The following is a 15,097-nucleotide window of genomic DNA, read 5'->3' on the forward strand; positions in this document are numbered from 1 at the left end:
ATCTTAGAGTCGTGAGATTGAGCCCCATGTGGGTCTCTGCACTGAGCACGGAGTCTGCTTGAGATTCTTTCTCCTTGTCCCTCTGCCCTTCCCCCTGCTCAAGCTCTCTAAAGAAAGAAAGAAAGAAAGAAATAATAAAGAAATAAATAAATTCTTTAAAAAAGAAAGAAACTGAAGGCATAGTTATAGAATTATTCTTATTTCAACATTTCTATTCTTTGAACTGAGTTGTTAAAGTTATTAAATCACCAAGAATTTGGGGGATTTTGTTAGCATTCAAAAGCCTTCAATTCTCATTCAAAAATCCATTGGCTCTCTTTAACAAATGCAGTTGAAAGAATCTTCAGTTTATTTGAAGCACTGATATCATATTTTAATTTTGAAGAAAAGCTCCCCCCAAAAAAATTCTTGTTGACTTTTTAAATAAGCCCCTGAGCAAAGTCTGCTTATTTCTTGCTTATAGTTTTCAATATTCCTCTAGCAAGAGGATTATGTGCACTGAAAGAACAAACAGTATTACTAAAGTACTCCATTGATTAAAGGAATTTTTTGAATGCATTAGAGAAAGAATTGATGAAAAATGTTCCCCTTTATGTGTCAAGGCTGTTCTTAAAATGAACAAGATTACTTATGAACAGGAAAAGAAAATCTGACTTGAAGTGGTTAATTATTATGGAATTTGTCAAGACTATACTTTGGAATGGATTTTATCACACGAAAAATTTGATTTAGTAACATGGATGTTCCTGAATATTATTTTGCAAGAGAGCAAGAAGAAGAGAATAATATTTGTTAACAATGCTCTTTTTTTGTCGGGGGATGACATTTTTTTCAAAAGATTTTATTTACTTTTTGAGAGAGAGAGAGAGCGCACAAGCAGAGGGGAGGGGCAGAGGGAGAGGGAGAAGTAGACTCCCCACTGAGCAGGGAGTCCGATGCGGGGCTCAATCCCAGGACCCTGGGATCATGACCTGAGCCAAAGGCAGACACTTAACTGACTGAGCCACCCAGGCACTCTTGGGGGATGACATTCCTTTTTTCCTTAAAGTTAAGAGATGCAACACAATCGTGAAGAACGGAAAAGTAAAAGACGCCATGAAAGATGGTATTACATGATTCTATAAAGGCTATTTGAAAAGTTCTCAGAATTAGTAACTATACCGGTACATGTTCAGTATACCAACTCATAATGCCAGTATTGAGCATATGTTCGCAATTAATTTTCAAAGGATAAAATAATGAAATAAGTAAAGGTGATCACTGAAGTTATGCTATAATATAAATGGAAGGCAGACTGAAACTGCAAAAAATGTTATAAGCAAATTCTGTAAAATGAGAGACTATTAGAGATAAATCATCAGGGGAATGTAGCTAAAGAAAGAGGTATCTAATTTTGGTGGTTCCTCAAAATTTCTATGTTGACGCCCTAACCCCAGTACCTCAGAATACAACTGTATTTGGAGAAAGGATCTTTAAAGAAGCAATTAAGTTAAAGTGAAATCATTAGAGTGGACCCTAATTCACTTAACAGGTGTCCTTGTAAGAAGAAGAAATCAGGATACATATACACAGAGGGAAGACGATTGGAAGACACAGGGAAAAGAACACCATCTACAAACCAAAGAAAGAGGCCTTAGAAAAAACCAGCCCTTGCTGCTACCTTGATCTTAGACTTCTAGCCTCTGGAACTGTAAGAAAATAAATTTCTGTTGCTTAAGCAGCCCAGTTTGTGATACTTTGTTACAGTTGCCCTAGCAAACTAATAGAGATGATTAAGATCATTCAAATTTAACTAGATGCTCTGCATTTTTAGTTGCTAAATCTTGCAGCCCTAGGTAAGGCAAAACCAGAAGTCACCTTGTCCACACTGCACCCACCCTCGGGAACCGCAAGGAACCCTGCCTGGATGATGAACAAGAGATGGCTTCTAGTGATCGCAGATGTTCAAGAACGAATGGTTCTAATCTCCCACACACTGATAAAGAAATGTGAGGAGAAAAGTACAAGAGGGCCAATTTACAGGTCAATCTCACGCATGAACGAGGAAGCAAAAATCCTAGACGTGATAAAAATTTACTTAATCTGCAACATATAAAAAGAATACTATACTTGGAGCAAGCTAACTTATCATTAAAAAGTTAATTAATGTAAATTACTGCTTTCTGGTAAGAGAGAAAATTCATATAGTTTATTTAACGAAAAAACAGCGCTTGATAAATTTGAACATACATTCAGGATTTTAAAAAAAGGAAAAATCCTCTTGGCAGCCTAGTAACAGAAGGGAGTTCTTTAACCTGCTAAAGATGATCAGTCAGTGGTGAAATTCTGAAAGATTTTCATTTGAGATAATGATGCTCTACGTGGCAATTCAACACTATCACAGACCCTCACCTCCACAATAAGGCAGATAGTACGAACAAAATACATTGAAATTATACAGGGTGAAATAAAATTGTCATCACTCGGAAATGATACAATTGTGTATGTGAATAATCCAACATAATCTAAGGAAAATATATGAGAAATACTAAGAACTTTCTGGTTATTCATTCTTTGTAACAAAATCAATTGTATTTCTACCTATTAGGAAAAAAAGCTGAAATGTACAATTAAGACATACGATCTGCAAGAGAATTAAAAATGCTGAGTACCTTGGAATGTATTTAACACAACATGTATATGACCTTTATAAAGAAATTTTGCAGCCTTAATGAGGGAAATTTTAAAAGATTTAAACAAATGGGAAGATTTGCTTCATCGGGAATTAAAAACCACAGGGGCACCTGGGTGGCACAGCAGTTAAGCGTCTGCCTTCGGCTCAGGGCGTGATCCCGGCGTTCTGGGATCGAGCCCCACATCAGGCTCCTCCGCTATGAGCCTGCTTCTTCCTCTCCCACTCCCCCTGCTTGTGTTCCCTCTCTCGCTGGCTGTCTCTATCTCTGTCAAATAAATAAATAAAATCTTTAAAAAAAAAAAACACCACAGTAACAACCTTGTTATATGATCTCCCTCCTGTATTTATTATATATTTTAATTCTCACAGCCTCGTAGGAGATGGGTTAGGTGTTACTGCCTTAAACTTCAAGACACTGTAGGTCTATAAATTCAAATAATTTACCCAAGGTCACGCAGTAAGTAGCAAGGCCAGAACGTGAATACACATTTCTCTGTCTCTCGAGTCCCTGGTTTTTGCAGTCTCTCTGGAGTAGACTCTGCTGGTGCCCTGCCCATATAACCTTAGATATCCCTTACCAACTCTGTTCATCCCTTGCCAGGCTTCTGCATGCTTTGCTGCTGAGGTGTCACACATTTAACCCTCGGAGGATGACCCTTGGGCATCGGAGTCGGCTTGCTCACAGAGAGAGTCAGAAATGTCTAGCAATTTTATATTCCTTCCAGCCCCTCTAAATCCCCAGATAATCCATGGCTTCCTTCCCAGTACAGAGAATTGGAATAGGAATTTTACATTCCTGCCTCCAATCCCAGAATGATCCACAGCCAATGACAGAACGGCTCTTTTGCCTCAAAGCCAAAACACTTACGAGGTGTACTTTATGCTCCAGAGCTCCCTGTAGGATTAAGTTAAACCTGAGATCTCACCTGAAATGATACACTTACTTGGCTTCTTCCCCTCTTCTGTCCTGCCTCCTTCACGCCCTTAATAGTTTCTCCTGGAAGCAAATCCTTAATAAAATACGTGCATCTGCAACCTTGGTTTATCTGGGAAAATGTGACCTATGAAACCCACACTGAGATATATTTACTTCAAATTCACAGTCTAGATATTAAGCCCCAAATCAAGTGAATATGCTTATTATATGAGCTTTATAAACTATATTATGAACTTGGAATTGGAAGTAATAATGTTAAATTATTATTCAGTTAGAATATTAATACAATATTCACATAATTCTTTCGGTGATCTCTGCCAAGTAATTTTATGTACCAGGCTTTCAGTTTTCTCTTTTACTAAATGAGAGCACAGGATCAGATATTCTATAGGCTGGAGAGGGAGTTAAGATGGCGGAGGAGTAGGGGACCCCTTTTTCAGCCGGTCCCCTGAGTCGAGCTGGATAGGTACCAGACCAGCCTAAATAACCACGGAATCAGCCTGAGACACAGGATGATGCATCTGGATCTCTACAAATGAACATCTCCAGCGCTGAGTATTGAGGTACGAAGAGGGGAGCTGTAAACCGTGCACAGATATTGGAAGATAAACGGAAGGGGGAGGGAGTCGCCGCGTTTGGGCGCCGGGAAGTGGCAGCCACCTGCACGGGGGAGCGGGCGGACTCACAGAGGGCACCCGCGAGAGAGCGGACTGAGACCGGTGAGCCGTGAACGCGCGCGCCACCAGGCATCTCCCCATCTCCCGGAACACCGGAATCCCGGTGTGCTCACGGGATCCAGACTGAGACCGGGAACTCCCGGAGCGCGCGCGGGGCGGCTGGCGGCTGGCGGGCCACCTGCACGGGGGAGCGGGCGGACTCGCGGTCGGCACCCGCGAAACAGCAGACTGAGACCCTGAACCGGGTGCGCGCGCCACCAGGCTTCTCACAAAACTCCGGAATCGAGGTGTGCTCACCGGGCATAGACTGAGACCGGGAGACCCGGGAGCGCGCGGGGCGGCCGGTGGCTGGCGGCGTTAGAAACACAAAGGACAGAGACGGGGCGGCCGGTGGCTGGCGGCATTAGAAACACAAAGGACAGAGACGCGCCGGCCCTGGAAGTGAGGGCAGGGACGCCGAGTTGGTGCGCACATCCCGGGACGCTGCAGGGTTGAGCAGCACCAACAGTAACAGAGTTAAAGTGGCCAGAACATCAGTGGAGAACAGGCCGCAATCCCTCTGTTCTGTGACAATTCAGCCTCTGCTGCTCTGACCCTCAGAAGAGGCATAGCCGGCCGCCAGGGAAAGCCGCCAGAGAACAAAAGCCTGGAAATACCGGCTCAGAGAGTGCCCATCCCCATCCTCCCTCGCAGGGGACACGGAGACTCTACCCAAACAGGGTTGCCTGAGTATCGGCGCGGCAGGCCCCTCCCCCAGAACACAGAAGGCAGGCTGAAAAATACAGAAGCCCACAACCGGAGGCGCCTGGGTGGCGCAGTCATTGAGCGCCTGTCTCCGGCTTAGGGCGTGATCCCGGCGTTCCGGAAAGGAGTCCCTCATCGGGCTCTTCCGCTGGGAGGCTGCTTCTTCCTCTCTCACTCCCCTGCTTCTGTTCCCGTTCTTGCTGTCTGTCTCCCTCTCTCAGATAAGTAAATAAATAAAATCTTTAAAGAAGAAGCCCACATCTCTAAGATCCCTATAAAACAAGGGGCACGGCCTGGGACCCAGTCAATAATTTGGGCTCTGGACAACCCCGCAACCTCTCCTCATCAGAATGACAAGAAGGAGAAGCCCCCCCAGCAAAGAAAAGACAGTGAGTCTGTGGCCTCTGCCACAGAAGTAACGGATATGGATGTAACCAAATTATCAGAAATGGAATTCAGAGTAACAATGGTCAAGATAATGAGTAGACTTGAAAAAAGTATTCAGGAAAATATTACTGAGAATATAGAATCCCTAAGGGCGGAAATGAGAGCGAATTTGACAGAAATTAAAAATTCTATGAGCCAAATGCAGGCAAAACTAGAGGCTCTGACGGCCAGGGTCACCGAAGCAGAGGAAAGGGTTAGTGAATTGGAGGATGGGTTAATAGAGGAAAAAATAAAAATAGAAGATGGTCTTAAAAAAATCCACGCCCACGAATGTTGGCTACGGGAGATTACTGACTCAACGAAACGATCCAATGTTAGAATCATCGGCATCCCCGAGGGGGTGGAGAAAAACAGAGGTCTAGAAGAGATATTTGAACAAATTGTAGCTGAAAACATCCCTGATCTAGCAAGGGAAACAAAAATTCGTGTCCAAGAGGCAGAGAGGACCCCTCCCAAGCTCAACCATGACAGACCTATACCACGTCACGTAATAGTGCAATTCGCAAATATGAGATCCAAGGATACAGTATTGAAAGCGGCCAGGGCAAAGAAATTTCTCACGTACCAAGGCAAAGGCATCAGAATTACGTCAGACCTGTCTACACAGACCTGGAATGAGAGAAAGGGTTGGGGGAGCATTTTTAAAGCTCTTTCAGAGAAAAACATGCAGCCAAGGATCCTTTATCCAGCAAGGCTGTCATTCAGAATTGATGGAGAAATAAAGACATTTCAGAATCGACAGTCACTAGCCAATTTCGTAACCACGAAACCAGCCCTACAGGAGGTATTACGGGGGGTTCTATAAAAGTAAAAAAGCCCCAAGAGTGATACAAAACAGAAAGTCACAGCCAATACAAACAAAGACTTTACTGACAACATGGCAGAATTAAAAGCATATCTCTCAGTACTCAGTCTTAATATTAATGGTTTAAATTCTTGCTTAAAACGCCACAGGGTTGCAGATTGGATAAAAAGAAATGATCCATCCATTTGCTGTCTACAAGAGACTCATTTCGAACCCAAAGATGCATTCAGACTGAGAGTAAGGGGATGGAGTACCATCTTTCACGCAAATGGACCTCAAAAGAAAGCTGGGGTAGCAATTCTCATATCAGATAAACTGGATTTTAAACTACAGACTATAGTTAGAGACGCAGAAGGGCACTATACTATTCTTAAAGGAAGTATTCAACAAGTGGATATGACAATTATAAATATATATGCCCCCAACAGGGGAGCAGCAAGATACACAAGCCAACTCTTAACCAGAATAAAGAGACATATAAATAAAAATACATTAATAGTAGGGGACCTCAACACTCCACTCTCAGAAATAGACAGAACACCCTGGCAAAAACTAAGCAAAGAATCAAAGGCTTTGAATGCCATACTCGACGAGTTGGACCTCATAGATGTATATAGAACACTACACCCCAGAAACAAAGAATACTCATTCTATTCTAATGTCCATGGAACATTTTCAAGAATAGACCATGTTCTGGGACACAAAACAGGTCTCAGCCGATACCAAAAGATTGAAATTATCCCCTGCATATTCTCAGACCACAACGCTCTGAAATTGGAACTCAACCACAAGGAAAAATTTGGAAGAAACTCAAACACTTGGAGACTAAGAACCATCCTGCTCAGGAATGACTCGATAAACCAGGAAATCAAAAATCAAATTAAACAATTTATGGAGACCAATGAGAATGAAAATACAACAGTCCAAAACCTATGGGATACTGCAAAGGCAGTCCTAAGGGGGAAATACATAGCCATCCAAGCCTCACTCAAAAGAATAGAAAAATCTAAAATGCAGTTTTTATATTCTCACCTCAAGAAGCTGGAACAGCAACAGAGGGACAGGCCTAATCCACGCACGAGGAAGCAGTTGACCAAAATTAGAGCTGAAATCAATCAAGCAGAAACCAGAAGTACAGTAGAGCAGATCAACAGGACTAGAAGCTGGTTCTTGGAGAGAATCAATAAAATTGACAGACCACTGGCAAGACTTATCCAAAAGAAAAGAGAAAGGACCCAGATTATTAAAATTATGAATGAAAAAGGAGAGGTCACGACGAACACCATTGAAATTGGAAGGATTATTAGAAATTTTTATCAACAGCTATATGCCAATAAACTAAGCAATCTGGAAGAGATGGAATCCTTCCTGGAAACCTATAAACTACCAAGATTGAAACCGGAAGAAATCAATTCCTTAAACAGGCCAATTAATTATGAAGAAATTGAGTCAGTGATAAACAACCTTCCAAATAACAAAACTCCAGGCCCGGACGGTTTTCCTGGGGAATTCTACCAAACATTCAAAGAAGAAATAATACCTATTCTCCTAAAGCTATTTCAAAAAATAGAAACAGAAGGAAAGCTGCCAAACTCATTCTATGAGGCCAATATTACCTTGATCCCCAAACCAGGCAAAGAACCTCTCAAAAAGGAGAATTACAGACCGATTTCCCTAATGAATATGGACGCCAAAATCCTCAACAAGATACTTGCTAATAGAATCCAACAGTTCATTAAAAGGATTATCCACCACGATCAAGTGGGATTCATACCTGGGATGCAAGCGTGGTTCAATATTCGCAAATCAATCAGTGTGATACATCATATCAACAAGAAAAGACTCAGGAACCATATGATCCTCTCAATTGATGCCGAAAAAGCATTTGACAAAATACAGCATCCTTTCCTGATTAAAACCCTTCAGAGTGTAGGAATAGAAGGTACATTTCTCAATCTCATAAAAGCCATTTATGAAAAGCCTACTGCAAATATTATTCTCAATGGGGAAAAGCTGGAAGCCTTTCCCTTAAGATCAGGAACACGACAAGGATGCCCACTCTCGCCACTATTATTCAACATAGTACTAGAAGTCCTTGCAACAGCAATCAGACGACAAAAAGGGATCAAAGGTATTCAAATTGGCAAAGAAGAAGTCAAAATGTCTCTCTTCGCAGATGACATGATACTCTATATGGAAAACCCAAAAGAAGCCACTCCCAAACTATTAGAAGTTATAGAGCAATTCAGTAACGTGGCGGGATACAAAATCAATGCTCAGAAATCAGTTGCATTTCTGTACACGAATAACGAGAACGAAGAAAGAGAAATTAGGGAATCCATCCCATTTACAATAGCACCAAAAACCATACGTTAACTTGGAATTAACTTAACCAGAGACGTAAAGGACCTTTATTCTAGAAACTATAAATCACTCTTAAAAGACATTGAGGAAGACATAAAAAGATGGAAAGATATTCCATGCTCATGGATCGGAAGAATTAACATAGTTAAAATGTCCATGCTACCCAGAGCAATCTACACTTTCAATGCTATCCCAATCAAAATACCGAGAACGTTTTTCAAAGAACTGGAACAAATAGTCCTTAAATTTGTATGGAACCAGAAAAGACCCCGAATCTCCAAGGAACTGTTGAAAAGGAAAAACAAAGCTGGGGGCATCACAATGCCGGATTTCGAGCTGTACTACAAAGCTGTGATCACAAAGACAGCATGGTACTGGCACAAAAACAGACACATAGACCAATGGAACAAAATAGAGAGCCCAGAAATGGACCCTCAGCTCTTTGGGCAACTAATATTTGATAAAGCAGGAAAAAACATCCGGTGGGAAAAAGACAGTCTCTTCAATAAATGGTGCTGGGAAAATTGGACAGCTACATGCAAAAGAATGAAACTTGACCACTCTCTCACACCATACACAAAAATAAACTCCAAATGGATGAAACACCTCGATGTGAGACAGGAATCCATCAAAATTCTAGAGGAGAACATAGGCAGCAACCTCTATGACATCGGCCAAAGCAACCTTTTTCATGATACATCCCCAAAGGCAAGAGAAACAAAAGATAAAATGAATTTATGGGACTTCATCAAGATTAAAAGTTTCTGCACAGCCAAGGAAACAGTCAGAAAAACTAAGAGGCAGCCCACGGAATGGGAGAAGATATTTGCAAATGACACTACAGATAAAGGACTGGTATCCAAGATCTACAAAGAACTTCTCAAACTCAATACACGAGAAACAAATAAACAAATCAAAAAATGGGCAGAAGATATGAACAGACACTTTTCCAATGAAGACATACAAATGGCTAACAGACACATGAAAAAATGTTCAAAATCATTAGCCATCAAGGAAATTCAAATCAAAACCACATTGAGATACCACCTTACGCCAGTTAGAATGGCAAAAATAGACAAGGCAAGAAACAACAATTGTTGGAGAGGATGTGGAGAAAGGGGATCCCTTCTACATTGTTGGTGGGAATGCAAGTTGGTACAGCCACTCTGGAAAACCGTGTGGAGGTCCCTTAAAAAGTTAAAAATTGAGCTACCCTATGATCCAGCCATTGCACTACTGGGTGTTTACCCCAAAGATACAGACGTAGTGAAGAGAAGGGCCATATGCACCCCAATGTTTATAGCAGCAATGTCCACAATAGCTAAATCGTGGAAGGAGCCGAGATGCCCTGCAACAGATGACTGGATTAAGAAGTTGTGGTCCATATATACAATGGAATATTACTCAGCAATCAGAAAGAACGAGTTCTCAACATTTGCTACAACATGGACGGCACTGGAGGAGATAATGCTAAGTGAAATAAGTCAAGCAGAGAAAGACAACTATCATATGATTTCTCTCATCTATGGAACATAAGAACTAGAATGATCAGTAGGGGAAGAAAGGGATAAAGAAAGGGGCAGTAATCAGAAGGGGGAATGAACATGAGAGACTATGGACTATGAGAAACAGAGGGCTACAGAGGGGAGGGGGGTGGGGGAATGGGATAGGCCGGTGATGGGTAGTAAGGAGGGCACATATTGCATGGTGCACTGGGTGTTATACACAACTAATGAATCATCGAGCCTTACATTGAAAACCGGGGATGTACTGTATGGTGACTAACATAATATAATAAAAAATCATTAAAAAAAAAAGATATTCTATAGGCTAGTAGATCTCAAAAGGAGGCGATTATATCCCCTAGAAGACGTTTGATAAAATCTCGAAACCGTACAGGTTGTATCAACTGAGGAGGAGTGCAGTCAGTGATTCTAGTGGATAGAAGCCAGGGAGGCTGCCAGACCACCTACAATGCCCCAGACAGCTCCCTATGACAAAAAATGACCTGGCCTGAAATATCCATGGTGCTGAGATTGAGAAACCATGATCAAAGCTCTGGTGTGTCTCTAAATTCAGTCAGCTATTAACCCTTAGTCTACAGTATGTTAGATCATGATTTCAATGTAATCAATGCATTTTACTTCTTCGAGAAATGTCTGAACTCAGATTGCTTGGTGCCCACCAGTTAGTTACTGGTCTGTTTATGAGCAACTGATGGTCATTCAGGGTAGACTACTTCTGCATGGATGCACAGCCTTTACAACTGAACATTCAGTGACCTGCTTGCTACTCTAGAACACACTCCTTTAAAAATGTGGAACAAAGAATAGAGATTACCTAGTGAAAGCAAATACAAAGGCAATTTCTTTTTTTATATATATAATTTTTATTGTTATGTTAGTCACCATACAGTACATCCCCAGTTTTTGATGCAATGTTCCATGATTCATTGTTTGCGTATAACGCCCAGTGCACCATGCAATACGTGCCCTCCTTAATACCCATCACCGGCCTATCCCATTCCCCCACCCCCCTCCCCTCTGAAGCCCTCAGTTTGTTTCCCAGAATCCATAGTCTCTCATGCTTCATTTCCCCTTCTGTTTACCCCCCTTCATTCTTCCCTTCCTTCTCCTACCGATCTTCCTATTTCTTATGTTCCACAATGGCAATATCTTTTACGTAAAGTGGCATAGGCAAATTAAAGCCTGTCACGTGCCATTTTATGACACACAATAATCGTAGACAGTTTAATTAAAAAGCTATATGAGCAGTATGCACTTTTGACTTTTTATCTTAATCTTGGTAACCAAGAGAAACTAATTTAATACTCTTAATTTACTGTTCTTAATAGAGCAGGTTTCCAATCACAGTTGCCATGTTATAGTTTTATAGACCAGTGAACACATTAAAAGTAGCTGTGACTAGAAGTTCATTTGTTATATTTACCAAAAACTTCCTACTTCAATTTTTTTTACTTAACACATATTGTGGTCACTGTGAAATGCCCATGTTTAAGGTGCCATTAAAACACCCTGAATTAAATGAAGTAATACTATGCTATCTACTTCTGTATTTTTTCCATTTTAAAGTTTAATTGCTTTATAATGAAGCATAACGTACAGCCAAATACGGGAGGAAATAAAGAAGTATTAGAATTCCATGAAGGAATTAATTCCACAAAACTATACAAAGAATTTCTTTCTATGAAACCCTCATCCTGGAAGAAATACAGAAATATACGGAAGGACAAACTATTTTGGATTAATAACAAGAAAAATGAGATAAAGACATAAAGCAGGATTCCAAAGACAGAGACTTGGTTGTGCAGGCTTTACTCTTGTTTCCAGGTTCAGAAAAGGAATGTAAATGAAATGAAACAGGCCTGGAGGGCTATGAAATGATTCCACGGTAGGAAGGATCAGGTTAAGAAACTGCTTCACTCAAACCCAGCACGGCAATGATATAACAAGCTCTCAAGGGACAAATGGAAAATCCCTCACTGGTCCTGTCTTCAATATTGGAACATTTAAGCCTTTGGAAATTAAGACTAGGATATCATGTTTTATGTATCTTTCTCAATCTGATACTTGCTATTTCATCATCATATTTCTTTATAATCAGCAGGATTTTGTCAACTGTACCTTGAAGATCAAGAATTGGAAATGCAGAGATAAGTTTATACAAGGCAGAAAGATGTAATACAGCAGTGGTGTGGTCTGAATGTTGAGTCCTAGGTTGAAATCCTAATGTCCCGCAGGATGGTATTAGGAGGTGGGGCCTTTGAGAGGTAATTAGGCCATGAGGGTGGAGCCCTTGTGAATGGGGTTAGTGCTTAGAAAAGAGACCCCACCAAGGTCCCAGACTCATTCCACCAGGTGAGGATACAACCAGAAGTCTGCAGCCTGGAAGAGGGCCCTCACCCAGCCATGTTGGCACCTTGATCTTACACTTCGCAGCCTTCCAAACCGTGAGAAATAAATGTCTGTTGTTTATAAGCTATTCAGTCTGTGGTATTTTGTAATAGCAGTCCAAAGGACAAAGACAAGCAGTATTCAAAATACATATTTTTTTCTCATATTTCTCATGACCCATGGGGAAAATAGCCTACAAATTCTTATAAACAATACCCAGCATGTTGATTTTGTATCTCAATATCTTCACTATTCAAGATAATTTCTGAATGAAAATACATGCGTCTTAGTTAAATAGCTAGCTAGGTATTTTTTAACATAAGAAAAAAAGGTAAATCTATTTATAGAATGTACATCAAGTGTGGAGATGTAGAAAAGCACATAGACTATAATCAAGGACACCTTCACTCTGTAAATTAATAAAATAATGCCATCTGTGTTTCCAGGCTTTATGCATACTGATAGAGAACGATCTCTTAGATATATCATTAATTAGGGGGAAAGAAAATTGCAAAACAATTGTGTACTACTATATTATTACATTTGTAGAACAGTCAAATGCACACATATACCCATATAGAATGAACTCATAATAAAGTTGGACAGCAGTAGGGCTGAGAGAGGGGACTGAAGAGATCATTTGAACCATACGTTTGTCATTTTTACAGTGTGTAAATGGGCATAGAGCACCACTTCAGATCAGTAACAAATCATTTGCAAACACTTCACACCTGGCCCTGGTGCTCCAGTCACTGGGAATGGTTTCCTGCAAAGGGTCCTGGTTTCACGTGAAGGGGTCCTGGGCTAACTGTCAGAGACCTAGGTTCTAATCCTCCCTCTGGCACGAACTACCTCGGTGATCCTGAGCTAATCACCATTTCTCTAAGCTCCAGGCTCCCCATTCATAAAACAGCAACTTCTAAGGTCTTGTCCTGCTTTACTATTTCAAGTATTTGTCAACTGATCAGAAGTCGGTAGAAGCGTGCACCAACCCAGGGGACCTATGTCGGCTCTTAAAACTTTTCATGGTTGTGTCACAATATACTCTTGAGAAAGTGAAAACCAGCACCACTGGTAAAGCAGTTTCCAGTGAGACATGAACAAGGTCACGTGAACAGTATTTATCACAAGGCCACACTACGGCTGAAAATAGGACTAATGACCCCTTTTTCTGAGTGACGTTTGCTTTCTTATCAATGATGTTCCCAGGCCAGCATTATTATCCTACCTGCTGAACGAAGATTGCTGAAAATCTAATTGCTCAACCGTTCCTTCTTCTTGACAAGATCCAATCCAGGACAAGCGTCCATAATCTTGGGTGTCTGGGGGGCTCAGTTGGTTAAGCGACTGCTTTCAGCTCAGGTCATGATTCCAGTCTCAGATCCCAGATCGAGTCCTGCATCGGGCTTCCTGCTGAGCAGGGAGTCTGCTTCTCCCTCTGACCGCCCCCCCCGCCGTGCTCTCTCATCCTCTCTCTTTCAAATAAATAAATAAAATCTTAGGAAAAAAAAAAAAGAGTCCATAATCTCCCTGGGAATATGAAGCACAAGCCCAGACCTATGAACAGCCTCTCTTAAATCCCCATTACTGAGATTCCATGGGGGTATGTTCTCATTTGCTGCAGTCTACTAAATAAACCTGACTTTGACTACAAGTGTGCTCCTAGTTGTCTTTGACTACTGAAATACAGCGCATAAACAATAGCAAGAGATTTAATCTAGATCTTTGAAAATGGTCTTGTCTATATTCTCAAATTATCATCCCATTCCTCACACCTCCATTGCTTAACTATCTCCTCCTTTAGTTCTTTCACTGATACCTTTAACATATCCACAAATTGTAGTCAATTGCATTCAGAAACATTACTTACAGCTTTTAAAAGATTTGTGTGAATTATATACTGCTGTATACCAAATTACCCCAAAATCGAGTGACTTAAAGCAATAAACATTTATTATCTCAGGGTCTGTAGGTCAGGAATTTGAGAGTGGCTTAGCTGGGTAGTCCTGGCTGGTTCAGGGTCTCTCATGAAATCCTGACTCTTTCATGGAGACTTTCTCATGGAGACCTACATAAACTGTTTAATGTAAATTAGTGTCTTGGAAATCTATTTTCCTATTGACAGGTGTCCCACTGAATAATTATAATCCCATCACAGACATTTTAGTATGTATTTTCCCTAAATATCGTGTCATATGTAGGCCTCATAATATCCCCATGAAAGCATTTTTCAGATGAAGAAACTGAGGCTTTGACAAGTATCTTGCCCTGTATCATATAGCTATGGGGAGGTAGAATCAGGATAGGAGAACAAATTTATCTAACACCCCAGATAGTGCTTTCTGTACAAGATCAGACCTTCTAGAGAAAATAAATTTTTTAAAATAAAGGCGAGAAAGAAATAGGAATATTTGTTAATTAGATCCTTACTGGATAACATGAATGTTTACATACATTATCACACTTAATCAAGTTTATTCTCTTATGTCATCAAGTCTGTTTACAATTGCTAGTCCAGAAATCTCTCCTCCTTGG

The sequence above is a fragment of the Ursus arctos genome, chromosome X (genome assembly GCF_023065955.2).
Source record: "Ursus arctos isolate Adak ecotype North America chromosome X, UrsArc2.0, whole genome shotgun sequence".
Classification (NCBI taxonomy): Eukaryota; Metazoa; Chordata; class Mammalia; order Carnivora; family Ursidae; genus Ursus; species Ursus arctos.